Source organism: Manis javanica, chromosome 18, assembly GCF_040802235.1.
Source record: "Manis javanica isolate MJ-LG chromosome 18, MJ_LKY, whole genome shotgun sequence".
Taxonomy (NCBI): Eukaryota; Metazoa; Chordata; class Mammalia; order Pholidota; family Manidae; genus Manis; species Manis javanica.
The window spans coordinates 11421989-11449843 of record NC_133173.1 but is presented as its reverse complement, the minus strand read 5'-3'; the positions used below and the strand labels follow the sequence as shown (position 1 = coordinate 11449843).

The following is a 27855-nucleotide window of genomic DNA, read 5'->3' as shown; positions in this document are numbered from 1 at the left end:
GTATACAGAAAGACAAGTGCCAAGTGATTTCACTCATTTGTGGAGTGTAACAGTGAAGCAAAACTGAAGGAACAAAACAGCAGTAGATTCACAGACGTGAAGAAGGGACTAGTGGTTATCAAAGGGGAGGGGTGGGGAGGGGTGGGGAGAGTGGGTGGGGAGGGAGGGAGAAGGGGATTGAGGGGTATTATGATTGGTACACATGGTGTGTGTGTGTGGGTCACAGGGAAGACAGTGTAGCACAGAGAAAACAAGTAGTGACTGTGGCATCTTACTACACTGATGGACAGTGACTTCAGTGGGGTGTGGGGAGGACTTGATAATATGGGTGAATGTAGTAACCACAATGTTTTTCATGTGAAACCTTCCTGAGAGAGTGTATCAATGATATCTTAATTTAAAAAAAAAAGGAAGATATTTAGTCTACAAAAAGTACATCATAGGTCATATTTCTTAGGATGAATACTTTCCCTATAACTATTTCTAAATCAGAACAAATAGTACATGATTATAGGACAGGTCAGAATACTCAAAGAATATTTACAATAATAGAGTGAAATTCTCCCCCACACCGTCATTTGGTGCAAATTCGTGGTTGAGCATCCATCCAGGCTATTTTGTTCTTGTTTCTCTTGAAAGGTGTTAACATTTAGGGGTATCTCCACACTGCAGAAAATGAAATCTGATTCTGGTGAATCAATTTGTTTTCATTAGAAACTAGGGACCCATGTTGAGGGTGCTGATATTGTCCTGATGTTCTGGTGGTCATGGCCTTATTATCTGGAGATGCAATAAGAGGCACGTTCACCAGATAATCCAAAACCCTCACCTGCGTGGTCCCTTCCAAGACGTGGGAGAGGCCTGAACAACGTGTTCATAAAATCGCTTCAGTTCCCTTCTGGATGAAATGCTGGTCCCTCCCATAGATAAAGTGAATGTGAAGGGGAAAAATTGCAACATCTTTCACTCTAAATTGTACATTGTTTTTTTGAAAAAGTTCCTTTAACTTTATGGAGGCAAACAAAACAATACAAAATCAGGAAGCATTTCCTGGGAAGGCATGCTATTCTCTCATAATTTATCTTTAACCTGATGTGTTCATATCTACTGAGAGAGCAACTTCATGAAGTTATTTGTGTTTCTTAGCTTTTAAGTTAATAATTCAAGGCTGGTAGCAAATTCACAGATCAAAGGTTAAAGCCTTAACTGGTCACTTGCCTTTGCGTTTGAAAGGCTGTTGAATCACCTGAAGGTAGTGACATTGCTGATATTAATATGTTTCATGGCTTTTTTCGATTTCTGTTCAAATGCTCATTTAAAGGTATTCCCCATTTGCTCGCCATCTACCTGGTCTTCCAACCGATGATGTTGGTCCTGAGAGTAATTAGCATATTGTTAACTGCTCTGAACTTCAAAGTCTTACCTGTTAACAGAGAGGATCATACCTTCCTCCAACTACTTACCCCTAGGATTAAATAAAACAAGTACATTAAACCCAATGTCTGGCAAATGCTGGAATCTTCATAAATATTAGTTGACTCCACATAAATAGTAGAAGACTGGAAGCTATCTGACAATTTTGATTTGATCTATCAGGCCAAATATGCTCCCCACCCACCCTACTCTTTGGTGAATCAGGAAAAATACATGTGTGTTATTTTGCTTCGAGTATCTCAGCAACTGTGCACAGATTTAAACTAAGTAGCTAATATTGCAAATCTTGAAATTATGCCTATATCAGTCAAATTTTTGAAAATCAGATAGATCATAGTATATCTCTAGTGCTGAACACTAAAATACTCGTCCCATGAAAGAAGGGAAGTCTGTATAGTTGAAGATCTGACCATCATATAGCTAAAATCTTCCTTCTAGTCATCTTATCAATAGGCACACATTATCATTCAACTCTTTTGACCATAAGGATTCATAGCAATCCAAATACGGGCAAAAATAATCTTGTTGACTCTGATGTACATTGTTGTTATACACTGTATGCAGAGTTATTATCTTCCTTGATATTCATCCTCCACTTTTTCCTTATGTAGAGAACCCCTAAACTTTAACTGGACTTCCAGCTAACAGGAAAAATTAGAGCACATTTTCTGCCTCCTAGGAAGCTAAGTGTGGTCATGTGACAGAGTTCTGGCCAATGAGATGAAAGTACAAGTAGTATGTGCAACTCCTGAGAAGTATTTTTAAAGCAGAGACTGGAGGTCATTGTGTCCTTCCGGGTTGAAATGAGGGTGTCATGGATAAAAATGGAGCTGCCATTTGGTCAGTGAAGTGACTTTTAGAGTGGAAGTCATAGTTGAAAGATAGAAGGTGAGGTTTCTCTGAACATGGCAGGGCCACCACAGCTTCCTTGACGTGCCTAAAACACGAGAAATCAATTTCTTATCTTCACAGCTGTTATTTGGAATTTTACTGATCTGTACAATGAAACACAGCCTCAACATGTTAGTCTTACTGCAGAAGGATTTGGGGGGCAAGTTTGGACATGGCATTTCCTGGGGTTTCCTTGTCACTCTTAAGAAGTGAAGAATTTCTTGAAAAAGTGTATTTCTAATTTTAGATGCTTATTGTTTAGAATATAGACAGATGTTTACCGAGATAGGAAAATTCTCCAAGTCATGTGTGCTTTAGAAATAGTATTTTTACTGAAAGAGGTCTATACAAATACTAAAATATATACAAGAAATATATATATATTGTATATAGCATATACAATATAATTTGTAAAAAGGAATATATATATGTATGGGAGTTAAGAAGTCAAAAAAATAATATAAAACAAACACAAATTCTTGTATTTACAGTCATACATATCTTCGTAAGCCACCCCGATTCCTTTGTGAAAGAGGTAGGGAATAAAGAACAAATCAAGATAACAGAAATCCTTTTAGAATATAGCATAGATGCAGCTTCTAATTGGCACTGGCTAGATTATCAGTAGAAATGTTTTTCATAGGAACACTGTGCCTTTGTGTAGAGGCGATGGAGTTTTTGGAGCCACTAGCATGAGAAGTTCCTGTTCCTGCCTGTTTAGTGCATGTCCTTCCTTTGATCAGGTGGTACCAATTTAAACGTCAGCTTTGTGCAGGGCACACCAGGCTTTGGCTAGAGTACAAGCTGAGACCACCAGTTCACCCCATGCAAACAACTCAACAGCTATCATGGGATACCCTTCAGTGTTCACAACTCAGGAAAAGATCTTTACCAAACATATTCAAAGTCAAAGAAACATTTTTCCTTTGGGATGGCACATGCATACATGTACATATGTACACACACACGCATGTTTGAAGAAAATGAGGATAAGAATTGATCTATTCTAAAATATTAAATTCTTGATTAAAGATATTTACATATTAACACACAAAGTAGTGACTTTATGGCATAGGCGGAAAGTGCCTATGCAACCATAATATGATTTTATAAATAAATATCATATGCATCTGTTATTTGGCTGGGTCTTGAAAAAAATAGTATGAAATGAAATGAAGAAAATTCAAACTTCTAATCAGTTATGATCATGGGAAATTTTCAGCCAAACTTACTGTAAGAGTAATGTGAAGCAGGGGGGTGCAAAAAAAAAAAAAACAAACAGAAAAATAAAAAAAAAGGAAGAAGAAAGGAAAAAAGAAAAAAAAAAGTCGGTTAAGTGGAATTTAAGTTGTCAGGCTACAGTGTAGTACTCATTACCATATCTTTCTTTTTTTTTAATAGTATTCTCTGAAAAGCACTAGATGTAATAAAGTCAATTTAAAATTTGTTCTACCAATCTTTTGCATCTGTAATTTTCCCATTAAACGTAAATGCCCATGAGGCAAGCTATTTGCATTACATTGCATTTGCAGTCTTTAAAACAAACTATAAATCCCCTCCTTGTTTCATGTGATTGATGCTGTGTGTATAAATACCACTATAAACCTCAAAGGGGGCTAACAGTGACAGTAAATTAAAGTTTTCAAGTCTGGCAGCATCTCAGCACTCCAGCCCTTGATCTTAAGCAGCGTTGTTAACCCCCGCCTCATTGCCCTCCTGAACTCACCTTTTTTTTCCCTTCTTTCCCGCTCTGCCCCCCATTCTGATTTCCTTGGGAAACACCTTCCTGGCCATGCATGTCACACCAGGGCAGGAATAGGCAGTTAATTAAATTGAGACTGCGGCAGCTTGCTGAAGAGCTGAAGGCCCTTACTTGCAGCCCTCCCGGACTGGAGATCAAGAATCTTGGGGCCCTTCCCTCTATAAACAATGGTCAGCCACAGAGATACTGATTAACTGGCAAAACCCCCCAGGTGTAGCTGCTTTCATGGTGATTGTCTTCTGCTCAGCAGCCTTCGCATCAGAACTAGGAGAGGGAGGGATGCATAGTTGATGGAGAGAGGATACAGGGAAAAAAGGAGGAAAGAAAGGTTTGTAGCCATATTTTTCAATTTTTGCTTCCCAAATCACCTCTCTATCCTCATTATTTTACTCTTTGTTGTAATGCAACACAACTGATATGATCACTTCTTATTAAAACTTACAACCTGACAAAGAGGATTTTTGCCTATATGGCAGGCTTACTTGAAACGTAAACAAAGCTAATGCCTCTCTGGAACTTCAGAGGACCCTTAGTCTCTGTAATTAATTGATAGGTCCAACTGGTGAATTCTTTCTTGTCTCTCTTATTGCAGTAGGATTGGAGTTGTGGAAAACTCAAAATGAGGGTCTTGGGGAAATCATAAATGTTGACTCACTGATTCCATTTGCCTCCCATCTCAGGGTGGCAATTCTTCTCTCAACTTGTATTGGTAAATTCCTTGACTAACCTCATGTGATCGCTCCCCAAAAATTGCGCCAAGGCTAATTGATTCAGGGTGCATTGGGATTTCTCGTTGTTATCTCAAATGCCCCCCATAATGTTTTGCATTTTCCCCAGAATAAAAGGAACACAATTGTAAAAAATCCCATACCAATTTTTTTTCTTGCTCTATGTTTCATATATGATTTCAAACTAAGAAGGTAAATTAGCAGAACCTCACAGCTCATATACTCAAGATTCTTAGGGGGATGTCAAACCTACAAGGATGGGTAAATTATTCCTCCAGAAGGGGAAGGAAAGACACAGAGGAGAAGCAATTGGGAGCAGGGGAGGGAAGTTAGAGGAAGAAATGTGAAGGCAATAAGGCAATGAGCTAATTAATTAATTTAGGCTATTAATCTAGATCAAATGCCCTCAGAATCAGTGGTGTATCCCAAGTGAGTATTGACAGGGACGATGAAATATATTTTGAAAAGAATACTTCTTTGGTTTTTCATTTCTTCTACGATCTTTTAACAAGCTAGGTGGAAGAATCCAATATTGACATGAAGAAAACCATAATGTTCCACCCAAAGTAGCTCTCTGGGGACTTCTTTTGTCCTTTGTCTTCTGAATGACATGGCTGCCCAACCACGGAAGCTGCCCATTCTGTTTGCCCAGGTATCTTCTTCAGGAAGGTAGTTTATGGTAATCCATGCATCCTGTTCATGGTGCTTGTGCTTTTACAAGTCTTTCATATGCCAGTTGTAACAAAAATGAAAACTCATGTTGACTTGATTAAAGAATACAAATTTTATTAGCATTTCTGCAAAGGATTCTTTGAACACATTTATAGACAAATAAAGGAATTCTGGGAAAGTGGAAGGCAACAGCAATTTATTGAGTCTCCACTATGTGCCTGTCACCCTATTTAGTAATTTCACATTTTATCAACCTTCGCAATAATCCTGTAAGGCAGTCTCATTGTTCTTAGTCAATACCATGGGAAAAATAATGTCTAAGACACTTGTTCAAGGTCCCCGAAATGGTAAGTGGCAGTGTTTTTTTGGGATTGTCTTTTCTTTTTTCCCTTCAAAAATATTAATGGAGCCTGTTCAGAAATACAAATTGTGAAGTCCTTAAGGGCCTCCCTAGAAACACAGATGTAGACGCCAGTGTCTTCTGGTAAACAACTGGGTCCACCTGATTTTGAAGCTCTTCATATAAGAGTTTGCAGTAGGACATGAAGCTCTGGCCATCTTATCACCGCTTCATGTTTGTGCTGCTGGAAATAAACAGAGAAAGGAACCGAAACTGTGTGTGTTTGTATGTGTGTACGGGTGTGCGTGTGTGTGTGTGCACTTAAACACATGGATTTGGTATAGAGAGACCAAGAAACAGAATGGTATAGTAGAATGGGAGGTTGAGAGAGAAGAGCATCTTTTGGAGCAAATGCAATTTGGTGTAATAATTAAAAACAGGGAAAGCTGAAGGTAGTATCTTCAACTTCTCTTCTCTGTCTTCCCTTCTCCCCTCCCAATTGCTCTCCTGTGTCTTCCCTTTCCCTTCTGGAGGAATAGTTTACTCATCCTTGAAGATCTGATGTTTTTCCAAGAATTTTTCATATATGAATTACAAGGTTCTGTTTATTTATATCCCTATTTTGAAGTCATACATGAAATATATGACTAGAAAAAATTTAACATGAGATCTTATAATATTTTCCTCTATTCTGGGAAAAATACAAAAAAAATATGGGGAGCATGTGCAATGCTCCAATGCACCCTCAGTTATCCTTGGCACAATTTTTGAAAGTAATTGTATGTGATTATTTTCAAGATCACATGATGGCCCTTAATAAAACACAAGCATTACCTCTCCCTATCTATCTTGTCCCAATATAAAAGTTCTCAACACAGATATCCCACCAAGATTCTCCATTCCAGAACTCTTCTCTTTATTCTTTCCCAACTCATTAGTCAAAATGTATCCATCTTGTGTCCCCTTTCCTTGAAGGACTATTTTAGGCTAGATACAGTAATAAACTGATTCCCACTCTGGTCCACCTGGAAATAACCATTTTGGATGTGTGTCTATTTGGGAATGTTTAAGGCCTTGAATCAAAGGAAGGACTAATGGTGGAAAGCACCAGTCTACATTCAACTGCTTTCATATTACAATTTAACATTCCCAGCAATAAAGGGATGTGGAGATTAGAGGAAATAGGAACGTTGTCTGGTGACTCAACTGCCTCCAAGGGCTCCTCCATTCTGGGATTCCTTGTCCTGCACACATCTTAAGCTGTGAGTGCAAAATCTTGGATAAACTGTTAGTGCCTTTAAATGTTTAACTTAGGCACTGTAAATTTATGTTCTTATGTCCATTGAATCAATCAATATTCTTTGATGATTGCTTACCTTTCGCGAATTAAAATTTACAGAAGGGTGATTATCTTTAAAGGAGACTATCAAGTTGAATAAGGAGCAGTCCCTGCCATTCAAGAGAGGGTAGTCTATTATTATTTTGTATGAAGTAAAATGTGGTTAAGCGCATTAGAAGTGGTACAAAATGTGATGTGAATTCTAAAGCAAGGGAGTTGGGCCTACTGTTTGGATCATAGGATCATATTTTTTGTCCTTAAAGGGTACCAACACTGGAAGATTTTGTCCTTGACTTCAGGTATTCTCTGTCTTATTTAGGGAGACTGTATAGAGATAAGACTGAAATGTAGAAAGATTTAAAAAGGAACATAACCATTTATTGTAAATATCTGATGGCAGGGGTCAAAGTGTGGCTCAAGGGGGAGTTATAACTGTTGGCATGTCTCCTGTGGTATCATTATAAGACAATGATGAAGAGAACTATATTATTGAAGATACATTAATTTTACCCAATATTAATTTTTAAAAATCTATGTTTTGATACCTCAAGCTTTTGTTGAGTGGATCATGTATCAAAGCGTGGGTGGGATATGTGGAATAGAGTGGGGGTGGGTACAGAGCTGAGAGTGACTGAAAGTGCTACACAGAAGGGAGTTTTGTCTCAGGGAGAGGAGAACCAGGGACTGGAGCCAGGTGAGCTTTCCTGAGTGGGGGATGACCTGGGAAAACTATAGGGGTGGAAACCAGCAAATAAGGGAAGGGAGATGGTACATGCGTTGACATAGCCTGAAAGATGGTTCCTGATAGAGATGGAGAGTTGAGAGGAGTCAGAAGGTGTGACTTCTTATTTAAATTAAATTAAATTATTAAATAAGGCAGTCCTATTTTAAGCCACATATTGGCCCCAAGGGTCCCTCTGGTGATCCAAATAAGCTGAGTGGGCCAGGTGGGCATTTCAGAAAAAGGGGGCCAAAGTGTGCCTGGTCTAACTGGGCAGTTGCTCAGACAGGTGGAAATGAAGGTCAAGTGTTGTCAGATCTGAATTTTCAAAAAAAAAAACCAAAAACTAAAAATCTACATTTTTACCTGGACTCTTTCAATACTTCGGTATTGGCCACTAGCTCAAATACCAGACCCTTTCCTACAGATAGCTGATGAAGCAGTAGCAGAACAGTGGGGTAAGGGGGAAGGAGGGAAAGAGCGTGTCCCAGTCTTCCCTGGTGACATAGAGAGCTTGCATTTGGTTAATTTGGTTTCATTTAAATTTGCTTATGTATTTTGGTCTGGCAGTATAAAGCGATTGTGAAAGATCCCTGTTGCTGTTGTGGGAAACAAGAACGAAATTTCCAGTTTTCCTCTTTGCAAAATTTGCAAAGTTATTTCATCTATTTCATCACTAATTTCCTTCAGGAGGAAAGGCATTATTACATATAGGAAATATAAAGTACCCAAAATAAACAGCAGTTCTGACTCTGCTATGGTCCTGAAATTTTGTTTTTTCTTTCCAGTCCTGAATATGCATGCATGCTTGATGCTTTCTTATTTAGAGATGTTTTTTTTATTCTCCCTATTATATCGTTTGCGGTAAAACAAATTCCTGTTTTAATTTTTCCTTTTATGCAAAATGAGGAAAGTATTGCTAACAACGTTACAAGCTCAGAATCTTCATATGAGTCATATAATCAAAACCTACTGTTGACACAGACTCTATAAACAGAGAATATCACAGTTGAAGCTCATATACCGAAACAGAGAGCTATGGCAGATTCTGAGTAGCATAAGGTTATAGAACCGAATACGGCTTCATTTCTGCAGAGCATCCTTACTCTTAAACCTTCAGGATTCTTTCCACTGACCCATGTCAGACATATCCTCTCATGATATTATAAAAGCTCACATCTTTGCTGGTCATTACTGATTTCAGGAATTAATTGATTGTTAGGAATTAACCAGAGAAGCCAGAGAAAGAGTAGGTGGTTCTGTCTGGCTACCACAGAGGCAGTAATCATCAAAATCATGGTTTGCTGAATGAAGGTATGTGGCACTAGGTACCCCTTTCAGTCCAAACAGACTGCTGAGATACCCCTCCTCTTCAATCACCCTACTAATTTGGAAATGCTTAGATCTAAAATTCAGCATTGGAATCTACAGATCCTACCAATTAGAAGAAGCCACCTCGCCGTACTAAAATGGCCACAGTGCTGTTTGGTTTAACAGGTGATGATAATTTAACTTCAGAATAACCCTGTCACTGTAAAAAGAATTAAAATTATAACTCTTCCACAATCTTGGCGTGCAGCTTTCTGTAGACTGTGGACTGCCGAATTTCAAGTAATATTCCTCTGTCGCCCCGTATCCCCAGGTCTTGGATAAAAATGAAATGTGCATTTCATAAGAAGATCCCAGTGAGCAGTAATAAGAAAAAGTATTCAATCATAGTCAATTGGTTAAAGCTTTGGGGATGGGCTCGAGCCACCATGTTCTTCTTTTTTTATAAAGACACAAATAAAAAAAAATTAAACTAGAATATATCGCAACCTCCCTCCAGATCCAACTGACTAGGGAAATAGATGGAGTTACATCTATAGTAATGTGAAGATAATTTTAGATGGATTATTTTAGAATTAGTGTCAGCATTATCGCCTCAGCTGTAATAAACAAAAATTCTAGTTGATGTAATGTAAGTTCTTTTAAGCATAATTTTAGGTCACATCAAAATATATACCTGATGCCATTGTTCGTCTGCCCCATCCCCCAAGAAAAATTAAATATGGGAGATAGGAAGTGCAGTTTTACCATTAAATTTATGAAAAACCTGGCAGCACTCAACTAGGTCTTTACAGGGGTCAGGATTTCTGTTTTTAAGAGATGTCAGTGAAACTGAAAACAGAAATTGCACAAAGGATGATTTTTGTTTTTTTTTACATTGAGAGAAATATGTAATTGTATAATTTTAAGTTTTTTTAGATAGGTCTTTGAATTAGCTTTTCCTGGGGAATGCATTTGTTACTAAGGAATTATATTATGCCAGATGTTAAGTCAACCTTCAAAAACAACAAAGCGTCCCCAGATTGGTGAAGTATGTTTTCAGATTGGCATTTGCACAAAAATGAAACATCTTCCAAAATTTTGAAATCTAGGAAACAAAATCCAAACTGCCCAAGCAAACGTATTTCTGTGAAAATCTAGAGTAAAGCTTTCTTTTCATTTTATCTACCAGGAAAGCTTCTCTACAGCCAATATTACAGCTAGCATGTTATGCCACTCCAAAACAGTTGGGAACTTTCATTCATTCTGATTCACTGCAAAAGGAATGTTGCTCTGTCTCAGCTCATTATAAGCAGATGCTACTGAATATATTGGAAAAAAATTCAGTGGCAACAGAAAAGTCCAACATTAAAAAAAATATGCTTAAAACAATAGTTGTTTAGAGAGACCTCAATGGATCCCAGGGCTCTGGAACCTTCTCTTGGGTTGTGAACAATCGAAGATTTATTCGAGCTCTCTGCACACTGGGAAATGAAGACCCAGAAGCTCATTATCATGTCTATTAAAAAGCAGAAACTGGGGTACATCTAAGAAAAGATGTATTACTTTTTAAACCGCACTGCAAACTGCAGACCAACAGGGACTTGAACTATATAAAAATACTCTCAGTCGTAGGGGAGTGGGGAGGGGGTGGGGTAGAGAGTCACTCTCCCAAACAGCAGGAAAATACCATGCCACTAAGTTCCGCTGTTGTCATGGCATTGGAAAGGTGGCTCTCTCCGATTTTCTTGAGAAGGGATTTTTGAAGTCAGACTTGTGCTTTGATTAGGAGACTAGATGTGTGACTACTCAAATAACTTAGGGGGCTGTGCTCTCGGGGAGGCGAGGGAGGGTTTGATTAGCGATGACCAGTTAAATTCTAGTTAACCCCAATTATAAACCTTCACCTTTGCTAATTGGATTAATTTGTAGCTGGCAATATACTTATAAAATGTACTGGAGCCAACTTTGTGCTACTTTATTATGAGATAAAAATCATTATTGTGGCGTGGCTCATTTCTTGAGTGGATCTATAACCAATTTCTGCAAAGGTAAGAACAAAGTTGACTTCTACTCTAAAGTTGGAAGATCCATGTGTTATAGCTATTCTCTCCATAGCCTGAAAAAATATGCCTAGTAAGAAAATTCTCTCTCAATTAAAAGCTTTCCAAACTCAAGGTTTAATGAAACTTAATTAAAGTCAATGGAAAAGTCATGCGCAGAAAAAAAATTTAAAGGTACTCAAATGTGTCCTTTCATTTTCCTCTTGACTGATCCAAGCATTCTATTTCTGACTCTCCAATTTTTTTTGCTTTTTTTTTTTTTAGTGTGTTTGGTGCACAGAAAGACACAAACCAGAAAAACCTGTTGTACTTGCAAAACAATGTCACCACCCACTGACAGGCAGTGTCTACTTTCTCATTAAAATGGTCAATGATGTTACCACACTGTTTCCAATAGTTCCCAAAGACAGAGTAAAACGTGCCAGGATGATTTGTTGGGCTCAATTTTAGCAAGACAAATATAATTTATGTTGCTAATTCTTTTAGAGAATCTATGAATGGGTTCCATTTAAGTAAAATGGAACAACAATGTCAATCATGTGTATTTCCCTGTGGTGGAAATAAAATCCTTCAAAGTGTTCCAAGTTGGAGCAAAGAGAGAATCTGTTATACTTGAAAATATGTTAATAAGTCTGCAAAATATTGTGTTTTAGAATTGGCTGAAGGGCAAATAGCTCTCGTCAGCATTGTCTGTCACTTGGGTGAATGAGCACCCATATGCCTAAAGGGACACGAGGCTGCCAGTGTCATGTGTGTATGCTTCAAACTACAAAAGAAATACTGTGGCATTGTCTGCTTTTATCTCTTCCACAAAGGGAGGCAAGGGAAATTAGATATTCCATAGATATTCCACAGCAATACAGATTGTATTTCAGAAGTCAACTTTTTTTTCTTTTGTAATAAGGGTGCTAAGAATAATACCTTCAGATTGTTTCCTTTTCCAAACAAAGCCATTCATAGGAAGGAGACAGTAGAAAGATCGGATTATGGAAATTAATGACAATATACTGTATTCCTTTGTGTGTGTGTTCCTGTATGAGCGAGGTCTTTCTAGGCCCAGGGCACTGAACATTCCTTCTCTATAACCTGAACCAGATCTCATTGTCACCTGTTGACAATAGAGAAGAAAGCAAGCCAAGCACAGAGATCCAGGCACAATTATGCCTGTTGACAATAAATTATCAAATCAATAATCGTGTTTAGCCAATCCCTTTGTGTAAAACTGTTATGATTCCAGTGCCAGCTGTCTGAAACTTTAATTTAAGTGCTTGCTTGAGGCTAGACATTTGGAATGCTAGTTTAGAATGTTTTATAGCTCAAGCAATATGTTTTACTAACCTCAAATACTGTGATGATGGTTTAAATGGTGACTATAATTTGTACATGGGGGGCTCCAGGGTGAGTTTTGCTTTCCCAGGGAAGTGTCTGCTGCATCAAAAATTCAGACATTTCTGGGCCGAGGCAGCCTACCTTAAGGGGCCCTTGGAGCTGCATCAACCTGCCTGCAGGTAAGCACCCCAGCTGGTTAACTTCTGGGAAGTTACTTCAAGTTGCTGCACATTGCAAAGTCCTAAGAAACAGAAATGTTCAGTGGAAAGCACCAGGCTAGACAGGCCATAGTTCACTGTTAGGTGGGCCAGTGATTTTGACTTTGTCCCCTTTCTCATCAACCAATCTCTTGATCCAGACCTTGGACAACAAGGCTTTTCCAAGTCCTCTCACATCATCAGCACAGATTCATGTTTCTCTAGTAATGGATCAAGGACATGCTGACATGGTCAGAATAATATGATTCTACTTTAAACATAGTAAGCTCCAAGATAGAACACACCTATAAGAATTTTTGCAATTGTCCTTACAATGCATAAATGACATGTACTGTGAAGTTTGGAAAGATAATGACCATTTAAGACTAGTTGCAATTTGTTGCTCTATATTGGAATATAATTAAGATAGTCTATTATTAATAATGTTATTTGTCACTTAGAGAATTTACAAAGCACATTATATCCATTATCTAGTTATCATTGTAGTGCCTTTGTCATGATAAAATATCATTTGACAGTGGGGGAGGAATCAAATTTAGAGAGATTATATGATCAACTAGGTCATATAACTAGAAAGACCAAGTCCCAAAGATGGTGTTCTGAATCAATGGGAACACATGCAATATTCTGCTTTTTGCAATTTCTTGTTGATTCACTGAATCATCAAAAAATATTTTCAAGTAACATTTGGTAGACTTTATTTTTCATTTACAGACACTAGAAAAGCCAGTGAATGTAAATTCAAAATTCAATGTTTAGGTTTCCAGGAAAAAAACTTTTCCAGCAGTAGAGCCCCTAATATCCAATAGCTGTTTTGAGCATATGATAAGTAGTGGGTAAATCTTGGGTGTAACTTGTCATCTGAAGTACAAAACCACATTGTATCTTTTTCCACTACACAAAGAGTCTAATGTAAGTTCTAGAAATCTCTCCTGAAATTTTACAAGATCAAATCTGCTGGTGGAGACAGGTGGGAAAACATGCCCAAAACTGTGGCAAATCATCTACTGAATAAATACTCCTCTGACACCAGTGTTTGTTAGGCTGATTGACTCAGATGATAGCAATTGCCTCCTAAATTAACCTACTAAAACAACTATACATGTGTGCACTGGTCATGTGCATGGTCTGGTATGCTTCCGGAAAAAAATATGTGTAAGTCATCTCCAATCCCAGTTCCTGGCACAGAATGGAGGTACAAGAAAGGCTAGATTCACGAACCAACAGCAATACATCTCACTTTATTGGAAATGGAGAGGCTTACCTCTTGAAGGAATTCCAGAGGAAGTCTTATATAAAGCAGTAACTCCTGCTATCCTCTCAAAGTATTCATTTTATAATTCTGGATACTTACATATGCACTTATAGTGGGTTTACATTTGAAATTACTATGCTTAGAAACAAATGCTCAATGGGCATACCCCATTTTATTGTGCTTTGCTTTGTATTGGGCTTTAGTTATAGATACTGCATATTTGATAAATTGGTGGTTTGTACAACCCTGCATCAAGCAAGTCTATTGGCGCCCTTATTCCAGCAGCATTTGCTCACTTTGTGTCTGTGTCACATTATTTTATTAGTTATGATGATCTGTGAACAGTGGTATTTGGTGTTACTCTAGTAATTGTTTTGGGGCTCCATAAATTGCACCCATGAGACGGTGAACCTAATCGATAAATGTGTGTGTTCTAACTGCTCCACTGAACAGGTGTTCTCCCATCCCTCTCCCTTTTCTTGGACATCTCTAATCCCTAAGACACAAAAACATTGAGATTAAGCCACTTAAGAAACCTACAATGACCTCTAAGTGTTCAAGTGAAAGAAGAGTTGCCTGGCTCTCTCTTTAAATCGAAAGCTAGAAATGATTAAGCTTAGTGAGGAAGGTCTATTCAAAGCCGAGACAGGCAGACGCCTAGGCATCTGGGGTCCAACAGATTGTGAATCCAGAGGAAAAGTTATTGAAGGAAATGAAAAGTGATTCTTCAATAAGAACATGAATGGTAAGAGAACAAGACAGACTTTTTGCTTTCTGGAGAAAGTTTGAGTGGTCTGGACAGAAGATCAAACCAGTTACAACATACCTTTAATTCAAAGCCTTATCCAGAGCAAGACCCTAACTCTCTTTAATTCTGTGAATTATGAGAGAGGTGAGGAAGCTATGGAAGAAAAGTCTGAAAGTAGCAGAGATTGGTTCATGAGGTTTAAGGAAAGAAGCCATTTCCATAACAACAAAATGCAAGGGGAGGCAGCAAGTGCTGATGGAGAAGCTGCAGCAGGTTTATCCAGAAGATCTGGCTGGGATAATTCATGCAGATGGCTACACCTAACATTAGATTTTTAGTGTAGATGAAACACCTTGTATGGGAAGAAGATGCCACATAGGACTTTCATAGCTAGAGAGGAGAAGTCAATGCCTGGCTTCAAAGCTTCAAAGGACAGACTGACTCTATTGTTAGGGGCTTATGAAGCTGGTGACTTTAAGTTGGAACCAGTGCTCACTCACCATTGCAAAAGTCCTCAGACCCTTAATAATGGTGCTAAATCTATTCTGTCTGTGCTCTATGAACGGAACAACAAAGCCTGGAGACAACATTCTTTACTGAATATTTTAATCCTGCTGTTGAGACTTACTGCTTAGTAAAAAAGATTCCTTTCAAAATATGACAGCTCTTTGAAAATGCACTTGGTTACCCAAAAGTCCTCATGAAGACGGACAATGAAGTGATTGCTGTTTTCAAGCCTATTAATAAAACATTCATCCTGCAGCTCATGGATCAGGGGGTAATTTTGACTTTCAAGTCTTACTATTTAAAATATGCATTTTGTAAGACTATACCTGCCTTGGATAGTGATTCCTCCAATGGGTCTGGGCATAATAAATCGAAAACCTCCCAGAAAGCCTTCTCCATTCTAGATGCCACTAAGAGCAGTCGTAATGCATGGCAAGAGGTCAGAATATTAACACTGAAAAGAATTTGGAAGAAATTGATTCCAACTCTTCAGGTAAGTTTGAGGGATTTCAGACTTCAGTGGAGGAAATCACTCCAGATAAGTGGAGACAGCAAGAGAACTAAAATCAGAAATGGAGCCTGAAGATGGGACTGAATTGCTGCGATCTCATGACAGAGCTTTAAGGGATGAGGAGCTGCTTCTCGTGAATAAGCAGAGAAAGTGGTTTCTTGAGATGGAATCGACTCCTGGTGAAGATGCTGTGAAGACTGTTGAGTGACAACAAAGGCTTTACTGTAGCATAAGCATAGCTGATTAAACAGCAGGGCTTGAGTGGACAGCCTCCAATTTTGAAAACATTTCTGCTGTGGGTAAAATACCATCAATCAGCATCACAGAGAATTTGCTCATGAAGGAAGAGTCCATCAACAGGACAAACTCCACTGTTGCCTTATTTTAGGAAACTGCCACACGCAGCCAAGCCTTCAGCAGCCCCCATCCTGATCAGCAGCAGCCATCAATATCAAGGCAAGGCCTTCCACCAGCAAAAACATTAGGACTCACTGAAAGCTCAGATGATGGTTAGCATATTTTTAGCAATAAAATGATTTAAATAAAGTCTGTACATTTTTAGACATATGCTATTGTGCACTTGGTAGTCTATAGTATAGTGTAAATGTAACTCTTACGTGCACCGGGACCAAAGGGTGCATCTGAGTTGCCTGATTGCAATGGTCTGGAATGGAACCACACTATCGCCTGTGTATCCCTGTATTTAAATTGGCATCTGCAATTTAACTTTTCAGTGACTTCCTATTTTTCACAGAGGCAAAGTCACCCTTTACACAATACAGGTGATGTTTACAATGTTAATGAATCTAGAAAATGTTGGTGTTTTTTTAGACACTTTTTAAGCAAAAGAGACATATAAAAGGCCCATTATCTATCTGTGTAGAATGAAAGAGTTGGGTCAGAGAATTGTTGATTCATAGTCAAACTGAAGGGTGCTTCAGGGGAATGTGTCATTGTTTGGGGGATCAGGCTTGGGTGTGCCCAACCCTTCTTGCATCTTCTACGTTCTGCAGGCAGTGATGCCTGTGATGACTGGACTGGCCTCAAGCCGAGTCAACTCAGTTTTTTAATGTGTTATTTACTGGGCTACTTACATCAGTGGTCAGTTTCTGGACAATTGAATAGACCATCCATTTGGCAATTCAAAGTAGATATTAATATAGTGTAACATTTTAAGGGGACATTGACATGACTTTTGTTTTCTTGCTTTGCCTACTTAAATTATTTTAAATAGATTTTCATGTAATAACCAATGTTGATAATATGAAAATGTTCATTCTGTGTATCATTCGATAAGATCATGCATGATTTTGCTTTCAGTTTTTAAGTTTTATATATTTTTTATTAATATGATTAGAAATTTTGCTATGGTAGTAATATCCTTTTACATGTCTCCATGTGCAGTCACCAAGTTTTCCTTTAAAATGACTCAAGAATCCAACCTTCATGTTTCATTTCCATAACAAACCTTCATGCCAGTATTTTGACTACTACAAAAGCTTTGTGAAAAGTCTGTGTTCTATTGCTTTTCCAGTCATCCTTAAGTATGATTTTTGTCAGTAGCTCTCCTGCTTAATCTTCTGCAGGCTGCTTTTTTCACCAGCTCTCTAAGTAGAGCACATGCATCCATTTATTTGTTCATCCATTCTCCCACTCATTCAATAAATATTCTTTGACCACCAGCTACAATGTCAAGAGAATAGGCATTATATGAACTGCAAATAACAAGGTATAGCATCTGCTCTCATGAGGTTTAAAATCTAGTTAAGGAGATAAGACACATGAAAACTTTAGTGGTCTTGGAAACAGATTGCTTAGGGTAGAATCCAGGTTCCACAACTCTTTAGGTGTATCTTTGGACAGGTTACATAACCCAGCTGTGCCTCAGTTTCCACATCTGTAAAGTAGAGTGAATGGTATGACTTATATGAAGGAATTACTATAAGGATTAAATGACATAGTACCGATGAAGCCTAGAGCATCCCGGGTCAGCAAAAATACTCAAAACAAGTCACATGGGATGGTTAAGAGGAGGAGAGTAAATACGTGTAATTCAAGAAAGTTTGAAACAAAGCAAGAACAGGAAGGAAAGGAAGAAGTTGAGACCTTTCCAAGCTCACAGAGGGGAGGAATCCTTTCTACAGATGAGTGTTTACAGAAGAACCCCATGGCCGAAGTGGGGGAGCTGAGGCTGGAGGGGTCAATCAGGATATGACTGATGCAAAGCATAGGCTGGGACAGTGCAGTTTCCCAAGAGTACTCACCACCCATCACCCAGGGCACCCCTCACACCACTTCCTCGGGCCTGGGGGCCTGAGGTATTCTATCATCCGGCTCCCTGCCGAGCGTTCTAGGAAAGTCTTTGTTGAGCAGAGAACGTTCAGACCGCATTGGAGGCATTACATCCTACCTGCAGTTTTTTTCCTGTTTTTAACCAACCTTCTTATGTTATTATACTGCATCGAAAGCATATGCCTGTGAATTTCCTCCTGGCCTATAAGTTCCTTGAGGTCAAATCTCCTGTCTTCGCAGATCCTGCACCCAGGGTACTACTGCCTGCCACACGCAGACACTCAAGAAACACATATTGACCTGAAGAGCATCACAGGTAATCTGGTTATCATAAGGGAGGGGTAGCATATAAGGCCCGATAACCTGGTTTATTGTGTGGGATTTCCAATAGTTATATGCCTTCACCAGGGTAAGTTCACTCACTTTGCAGTGAGAGTCACTCTCTGAACCCCCCCCCCCCACCTGTCGACTTCTTTGAAACTTTAAAACTACTTATCATCAGTGGATGGGATTTCCTATGCATTTTCATTTTGGGGTGTCATCAAACTTTAGTTCAGAACATTTCATCTACTGGAGAAACACTCCAAGTTTTACCTAACTGAATTGGCTGTGAATAGGCCTCAAAAGCTGTAAACACGGGGACAGAGGGCAGTCTTTTGAGACCCTTCTTCTCTAGGTGAGGAAAATACAAAAACCATAAGTGTCACAGGTGAGCTCTCCTACCCCTGGCCTCTTTGCCTGTATTTGTGCACAACAGAAACAAAGCAACTAGTTTTTACAACAATTTTTACACAGCAATACACAAACACACACATATCTTAAAAGGACAAAAGATGATTTTGGAATAAGAAAACCATTTCTGCCTCCATTATATTTTGGAACCAAATGGAGTTCAAGTACATTTTTCATACTTACCTTACTTTCACATAATGCATTAAATAAGTCACTTAATGCTTCTCAGCCAGAGACAGAAATTGCATTCCTGAAACTGAGGTCAAAATCTCATTGAAAAGTTGTGATTTTTGGATTGATTTATATCATTTCTTTATTCACTTCTTTTTTCATTTATTTCTTTTCTTCCTTGACCCAGAGAAGAGGCCACCAACCGACAAAAGCATTGCCCTTGAAATTCTGGGTGAATGAATACTGACCCACACTAGCACGCTGAGAACCCTTTCTCATTCTACAGCATAGAATAAAAATGATAGAATAAAAAATAAATAGGTTATCAGTCATACAGTTTGTTTTCTCTTGCAATGCAGATGAAATCGTTGTAACTTCACTGGACTCCAATCTACTTGACATCTGTCAAAAGGCTGGGGTCATCTTTCTTCCATTAGCAAGGGTCTCCATTTCAACAATTCCCTCCATACCCATATGCATGTCAGCTATAATTGTCTGCTTCCTGTCAATCTTCCCTGCTAATGCGATCAACAAGTGCTGAAACTAGGCATCTTTCTCTCCCTTATGTTGCAAAGAGAAAATGCTGGCTCTTCTCAGGGACACAAGAGCAAAGAGTAAAAGGGAAAGACAGCACCCAGACTCCTTGGCATCCAATGTTCTCTTTCATTTACAACTCAGAAACTTCCTACTATGCCAACCTCTAAGGTACAGAACTGCTTTGCAACTAAAATGCGGCAAATGATTTGACTTCAAAGGCTGCATTTGTGGGCATGATCTGTCTCACCCCAAACCACAGTGAAACTTTTGAATGTGCAAAATGAGACAAGGTGCTGCAGAAACATAACTTATCTTTGGGAATGATGGGTGGATTTTTGCATCTGGTTGCAGTGAAAGAAGTATCCCGTTATGATATACTCAACTCATCATCCCAGCCTCAGATTCTATGCAGATCTGTGGACTGCAAACATATTTGTGGTAAATCCACAAATTATGTATCTGTTGTAGACTTCAAAATGCTGTGCAGAAGGCATAGAAATGCATATACTTAGTCCACATGTCTGACTGCTTCAAATTCTTATTGATGTGAGACTGATCCTGGATTCTTTCAGAAGAGACAGGCGTCAGCTCTTTATGTAAACCAATAGTCCCATCCCTTGGGAGGTGGGATCGAACTCATGAATTTGTTTTAGATCCTCTCTTTTTTCCCTGAATGCATTTTTGAATCTGAGAATCTTGTTGGATAGTAACAAAATCAATAGCATATGATAAAGGGTGTGGTTAGAATAAGAAAACCACATGTCCAGGATGCATTTTGAGACAAAAGGCCAACCTTTTAACCACCAAACCCTTTGGGTATTCCTTCCCCAGAAAATCTCTCACTAAATCATCTTCACACTTTTAATGAATGCTCTGTGCTTTTTTTTCCAACATAAAAGCTAAGTTCAAGTGGCTGAAGGAATCCTTATCTGAAGCAGTTTCAGTGAGTAACTGTACAGTTTAAACATTGTGTAGGTTTTTATTCATGTGATTTCTAGGTTCATTCCAGCGTGTTTATAGTTGGATTTGTATCTTCAATTCATAAAATAAGTGCTAAGAAATGAATGAAATAACTCGGAGGAAACCAGCACAACGTGGCTAAGGAATAAAACTTTTTTTTCCCCATTGGTATATGAGAGGTAACCTTGATTGACATGGTATATTATTAAATATTATATATTATTTATGTATGCACAGTATATGTAATATATACACCTGATACCATACACATATACTATATATACATAATTATATATGTGAATATGCCATATATCAAAATATTTTATATGTTTAATTAAACATTCAATATATATTTAATAGAAATCTATGTAATATGATTAACAAAATACATGTAATAGGAATCTATGTAATACACTTAATAAAATACACATTTTTAGTTAAGCATACTCCAGATATATAACGGCTGTCAGACATTTGGCAAAGGTTTATCTTGGAGATGGCTTGTTCATTGCTCTGCATAGTTCATTTGCATAAACCAGGATTTCCTCATCACAATCCCTCTCCGTCCAAGCCCATATATGCTATTTTAAAATTATTCAGCCACTTTTGTTTAGTTGCATTTGTTACCCACCAAATCGCTGAGTCATGCACACTTTTTCCTACTCTGGAGTCTGTGCCAAGCTCTGTCTGTGAGGGAAAGCAGAAATGAACACCTTTCACTGGCACTTCACTCTTGCGGTCAAATATGAGGGCATCCTCTCTCTCACTCTCTGCAGCGCAGACCCTAAAACCATCCCTGTCTGGATTTTCTGCTTTCCTCATTCTATTTTCTCCCAGAATCTGTTTGCAAAACATTTGATGGAATTGGCAAGTTATTTGCACTGCTTTTGCATTGCAGGCTGCCTAATTCAATTGCAATTATTTGTAAACTGCCGCCATAACTCTTCCTTGGCTAATGTCTGCAAACTGTTTACTAAACAATAAACTTAATCATGCATTCATTGTTGCAAACGTCTCCAAATGGCTTTAGAGTAGAGCTGACTTGACATTTTTGCCTATTTGCAAAGCCATGAAGAATGTTTTCTGCGTAGACGCTGTGTTCTATAACATTTAGTCATTCTATTTCCTGCACCTCTTCGGATCTATTGCAAATAGGGATGGCCTCTTTTTTGGGTCAGTCAACGTGCTGTGCCAGTACTGGTAGCAAAAGCAAACTGGACTGGAGGTAAGGCTCTGGTATCTTTAAATGAACAGAAGTATGACAGCGTGACACAGGCAATAGTCAGGGTATATAATATTACATGACTGTTCACTTAGCACATTAACCCAGTTTTTGTTATATTTAAGACCCTGCATGTCCTACAGACGTATAGGCCGTGAAGACAATGGTTCTGCCCATGGGGAATCTGATTGGATGTGAGGGTGGAAGGAAGCAGAAAGAACAAAATAACTTCTAATATGCAAACCTAGACATCTGTAGGACTCAGGGTGTCATTAGTAATTGGACAGATCAGGATAAGAAACTGATTTGGAGAGAAGCTAAGAAATATGGTTCAATTAAGTGTCCATCAGTAGGTGAATGGATAAAAAAGATGTGGTACATATACACAATGGAACATTCAGCCACGAGAAACAAATCCTACCATTTGCAACAACATGGATGGAGCTAGAGGATATTATGCTCAGTGAAATAAGCCAGGCAGAGAAAGACAAGTACCAAATGATTTCCCTCATTTGTGCAAAACTGAAGGAACAAAGCAACAGCAGACTCACAAACTCCAAGAAGGGACTAGCGGTTACCAAACGGGATCAGTGGGGGAGGGCAGGTGGAGAGGGAGGGAGAAGGGGATTGAGGAGTGTTATGATTAGTGCACATGGTGTGTTGGGGGTCATGGGGAAGACAGTGTAGCACAGAGAAGACACGTAGTGACTCTGTGGCATCTTACTACACTGATGGACAGTAACTGCAATGGGGTATGGGGGGGACTCGATAATATGGGTGAATGTAGTAACCACATTGTTTTTCATCTGAAACCTTCATAAGGGTGTATATCAATAAAACCTTAATAAAAAATACTGTATAAAAAAATAAAATAAAAGAAGAAACATGGATCAAAATATCTTGGTTTGAGCCAATAACAGTATATTTTGGCAGAATATTTATCAAAAATGTTTACCAGGTACTCTGAAACGGAGTGAGAATGCAGGAATGATCTGGCTGGAGTTCCTGGCACGGGGACATTGATTGTAGGGGAGTGGGTGACTCTCTGGGAATGAACAAGGTTTCCTGGTGAAGGAGGATGGAAAGAACAGGTTGGCTCATGGTTGGAGGGGTACTTATTTGGAGACTAGGAAGATGAAAACTTAGTGCAAGATATAGAAAAGAGTGGTGGCAAGATGTCCTAGTTGTTACGTGGTCATGGAAGTGAGGGGAGCATTTCAAGAAGTCTGGGGTGCTCCGTGCTGTGGAACCGCCTGCTTCAGATATGTTGAGGGCAATGAGAAAAGCATACTGAGTTCGGGATGAAGTGACAAAAGATCTAATTGAAAATGCTGGGAGGAGGAATGAAGGGTACCAATGAAGCCAGTGTGAGCACCAGGAGCTGTCCACATCCTGGAGCATTATAGCTGCAGAAAGGAGAGAAACTGAGTCCCAGCCAGTAAAATGTCTTCAGTTTGCCCTTTCTTTCACTCTTGACAATCCTTAGGTCACTTTACCTAAGCCATTAACACCCCTCCCCCATCCTCATTCTCTGCTTCTGAACTTGTTTGCTAAATTAATGGGAGAAAAATGCAATCATTCAGGGGAGGACTTCCACTCATTTTACCCTGTATCTTTATTCCTATGGTCAATCTATTTTTCCTCCTGTTACTATGAATAATTGGTTTAAGGTCCCCAGCCAAGCCAACCTCTTGTGTACTGATCCCATCCCTTTCTGCCCTCTGAAAAGCATTGCTCCAGCAATTTCCTCCTCTCTTCTGCACTGCCCACTTCCCTTGTTTGTATGTTGATGGTCTAATTCCTTATGCCTTAAAAACACCTTCCCACGACTCCACATCTTTCTCCAGGTCCTACTCCATTCCTCTGCCTGCATCTGCTACCTTCAATTTATCCTGTCCTACTTTTTCTTGAATTAGTCAAATTAGCTTCTCACACTTCACCTCATTGCAACAGCTCTTACTAAGGGGAGCCATGACTTCCACATGGCTAAATTCATGAGCCCATTCATAGTTCTCATTCTATGCATTTGATCACTCTCAAAATTTCCGTTTCTATTGGCTTCCACAGCACCACTTTCTCTTGGTTGTCTTCCCACATCCCTGGACACCATCTCTATCTTGTTGCAGGTATCTCCTCCTCCTGACTTTGAAACATTAGAATACCTCCAAGAAATGGTCTTTGGACTTCTTACTTCTATCTACACTGAATTCCCCTGTGATCCTAGCCTGCCTTTGTCTAAATAATCACCTAAATACTTTTGACTCCAAACTCGCATCTCCAGCCTGGACTTCTTTCCTTAACTTCAGATATTATGTATCTGCTTGTCATATCCACTTGGATATTCAAACCATATCTCAAACTCAACATTCCTAAAACCAGACTCACAACTCCTCCCTAACTATCAGTCTCCCAGATCTGCTCTTTCTTCACTCCTTTCCTAGTAAATGGCAACTCCATCTGTCCGGTGACTCAGGCAAAAGCAATGTGGGCATTCTTAGCTCCTTTCTTTCCCTTACACATCCAAAGCAATCCATCTCCAAATGCCATCAACTCCTCTTTATTTGAAATATATCTAGTCTCATGCCACTTTTTTGCCACATCCGTTGCTACGGCGTTGGTCCAAGTCATTATCATTTCTTGCCTGGACTCTTACAGTAACCTTCTACCACATCTCTCAGCTTCTATACCTGCTTATCCAGGGCCTCTTCACAATGGAGCAGCCAAAGAGCTTCTCTAAAAATATTGTTCATGCCAGTCTTCTGCTCAGAGGCCTCCAGTGATTCTCTAGACCTCACCAAGAGTAAAAGCCATACTCCTTTCACTGACTTTAATGCCTTACCTGATGTAGAATCCTTTAACTTCTTCTCCCTCACTACTTTCAGTTCCCTCTACACCAGCTGTATGGGCCTTTGACCTGCTCCTTAAACAAGCAAAGTATCTCAGGGCCTTTGCTTGTTCTTTTCCCCTTTATTGGTACACTCTTCCCCCAAATCTCAGTAATTTTCCCCTAAACTTCTTTTAGTTTCTGCTCAAATGTCACCTGATTTGAACCCCGTCCTGTACAGAATAACATCACCCACCAGACTCCCTATTCCTGTCTCCACTTTATTTCCTCCAATGTCATCATTTGACCTACCATATGTATTTGTTTGTGTATTTATTGCTTCCACCTAATTGAATGTAAGATCTATGAAAACTGGGAGTTCATCTTCATCATTGTTCTGTCTCCTATTGCCACCATTTAGAAAAGCACCCAACACATGTTCATACTCAATAAACACTGGAATGAATAAAATTCAGCTGAATAAAAGTTGAGTGGCACCTAGCACACTATCTAAAACATCATATTGTCTCAATAAACATCTACTGAATGGATGAACAAATGAATGAATGAGTTTCTAGGGTAAGGGGGATGTATACCCACTTGCAAGCAGAAGACAAGAGCTGGGTGGGGAAAGGTACATGTTATGAAATAGTTAATTGGATAACATGTAAATAGATATTCATCAAGTAAGCCCTGAAAACAAGGATACCAGGATGATTTACATAATCAGCAATATGGAGATTCTCCCTGGATGGGATGGGGCAGAAGAACTGGGTTCCTCCGGACCAGCTTGTGAGAGGGATCCCCAAATCTGGGGTTAGCAAGAAGCTAAATCCAGGAAGCTCAAGTTAGAAGACAAAATAGGTCACAAAAATCAAAGTTTAGAATCATATCAAGGAAGAACGTTCTGGCCCCAGAGTTCTGAGATAGTAGCATTTCAGTCAAGTAAGGAGCAGAGACAGTGGTGGATTACCTTCAAAGAAACCAATTAGCAATACATGGAGATTTCTGCTATGATGAAGAATGAATTCTAGGCCTAAAATCTACACTCTAGTTTTAGCATTTATTTAGGTATAGAGCAATACAGAGTATGACTGTATCATATGTCCCAGCTTGAAATCCCATTCATTCAGTCCCAGACACAAACCTTCACCTGGTATAATCAATTCTGACCCAGAATGGACTTCTGACTGCAGCGATAAGGCAGTCAGTAAAAACTCCATAAAGCCAGAGTCCCGATTGACAGTTCTGCAGAGGCCTCATGTGGGAAACTCACCATCAAGTTTCCCAAACCATTCCACTGGAATCTGTTATTTTCCTCATGTAAACTGGCCACAAAATACAACTTATAAAGTGCCCCAAAGGACTCTCCACCAAACCATCCAGAGAGCACAAGTCCTCTCAGCTTTCTAAGAATGCCTGCTGTGTAATGAAAAACATAAAGCCTCCAGCTTCCACGCACAGGGTGAGCTCCGGTTGGATGGGAATTAGCACTTCCTCCTGCCAGAACATCCCTCCCCCCTGCCACCCAGACAGCACGTCCTCTCAGCAGCTGCACAACCAAATGAGAAACTACCCCTCCCCTTGATTTTCACTGGTCCCCAACTCGGGGTGCAAACTTCAGCTCTAAAACTGTTAAAGTGAATAATCAAAGGTCATTTAAAATGTGACACTTACTTGAATCAATGTCTTCTTGAGGCTTTTGAAAGGTGCAGCAGGCATAAAATTTAATATTGATTGTTGGGTGCATTCCATTCCCCCTTTCAGAGTCATTTCAGAATGACAACTAATTTGTTCTGATCCGTACAGGGCATGTCTACTGGACACACATGAGTCCTGGGCCCTCTTAGTGAAGCTGAGCTTTCTTTTTTCTGTCCACTTCTCTCAATTGTTCCTCCCCTCCTTACATTTCTGGGTTCCTGCCGTCCCCTTCTGCTCGCTCCTCTTAGCTCCTGTTCTAATTTCAACTGTCATTTCCCTGCTCTCCCGAGTGCTCTGAGCTCCTGTTCTAATTTTTCACGTCTTCTCCCAGCGCTGCCCTCCTTTCTGTCTCTCTGACCCTCTCCTGCTCGCCTTTCCTTTCTCTCTGACTCTCACTCTTCCGTGTCCCATTGGAGGCTTTGCCTCGGGTTTCGTTTTAGCTTCCGTTGGCTGCCTACTGTTTAATGCAGCCAGTAATAGGAAGTCCGATCAGCTGCATGAATCCCAGCTTCACAAAAATAAAATCGGGCTTTTTTCCATTCTTTCAAACCCAAATTTGAATTCCGTCCCCCCTAAAATATTTCTTTTCTCCTCACCTCCCCACCTCCGGCTCTTTCAGACTCTACTTGCTGTTGGAATAATCTAAGAAAATCTCTTTATATTTCTTGGTTGACAAAAGTAAAATAGAGGGAGCAGATCTGAGAGCTCTCATTCCAATACATTCTGATCCAATTTCAGTTTCTGAAGAAGTTTAGATGGATTTCCAATGAGTAGCCAGCTCAGTGTGAGCTTCTTGCTCATTCCAACAATATTTAAATAGATAAGGAAGTTGAGGTCACCTATGTGTTGTACGTGACATTTCTCAGGGGTCCCTCTCCCCTCTCAGTTGCATATAGACACAACTGTACTCTCATTAATTACGTATTAAATGATCTTGTTATTCACAAACTGCTTCAGGAAGTGTGAATATTGGCAAATGATCTGGGTGGACTTTTGAACATATTGGGCTGGCCTGCAATGAAAGAAATTCTCGATAAATGTGTTGTTGGGATATGGGAAGGACTTCGTAGTAGATTTGGATATCCAGGCTTGCGACAGGACTGTAGGGGTTCCTAGGTACTCATTTGTTCTTCAGGGCAAAAAGGCTCCTTGTATAAAATTCTCCTGGCTTCGAGGATCTGAATAGTTCCGTTTTAAAGAATGCATCCATGCTGATATTAAAGATTACAGGGACTGTCCGGAAACATACTGACTTCTAGGTTATTGTCAGAGGGTGAGAGCATCTTCTAGACTTACATGGAATTTTCCCATCACTGGTTGGCAAATTAAAATAGGATAGTCAACCACCTGACTGTTTCCAGGAGGCTGTTTTCATATTATGTAATTGGCAGATAGTTTTGGCATAATGCCTTCTCATCTGAAACATAACATTTTACATTTGTTGGATATATATGCATATGTAAAGGAAGAGAAAGTTTGTATTGAAAAGGTCAGGGTTTAAAACTGTACCTATTGTATCCTATTCTTCCAAGGAGTCATGGACAATCTTTCTGGAACTAATATCAAAGGGCTTTAAGAAATTACCAAAGA

The 27855-nt window shown here is 39.3% G+C and overlaps 1 long non-coding RNA gene across 1 annotated transcript in view; it reads right to left on the bottom strand.

Moving 5' to 3' along the window:
* LOC118968750 (uncharacterized) overlaps window positions 1-26914 on the bottom strand; it is a 116055-nt gene extending 89141 nt beyond the window's left edge. Inside the window, exon 1 of the long non-coding RNA XR_005056575.2 lies at window positions 26242-26914. This is a non-coding gene — a long non-coding RNA (uncharacterized lncRNA). The remainder of the gene's footprint in view (window positions 1-26241) is intronic.
* Between the last annotated feature and the right edge of the window lie 941 nt (window positions 26915-27855).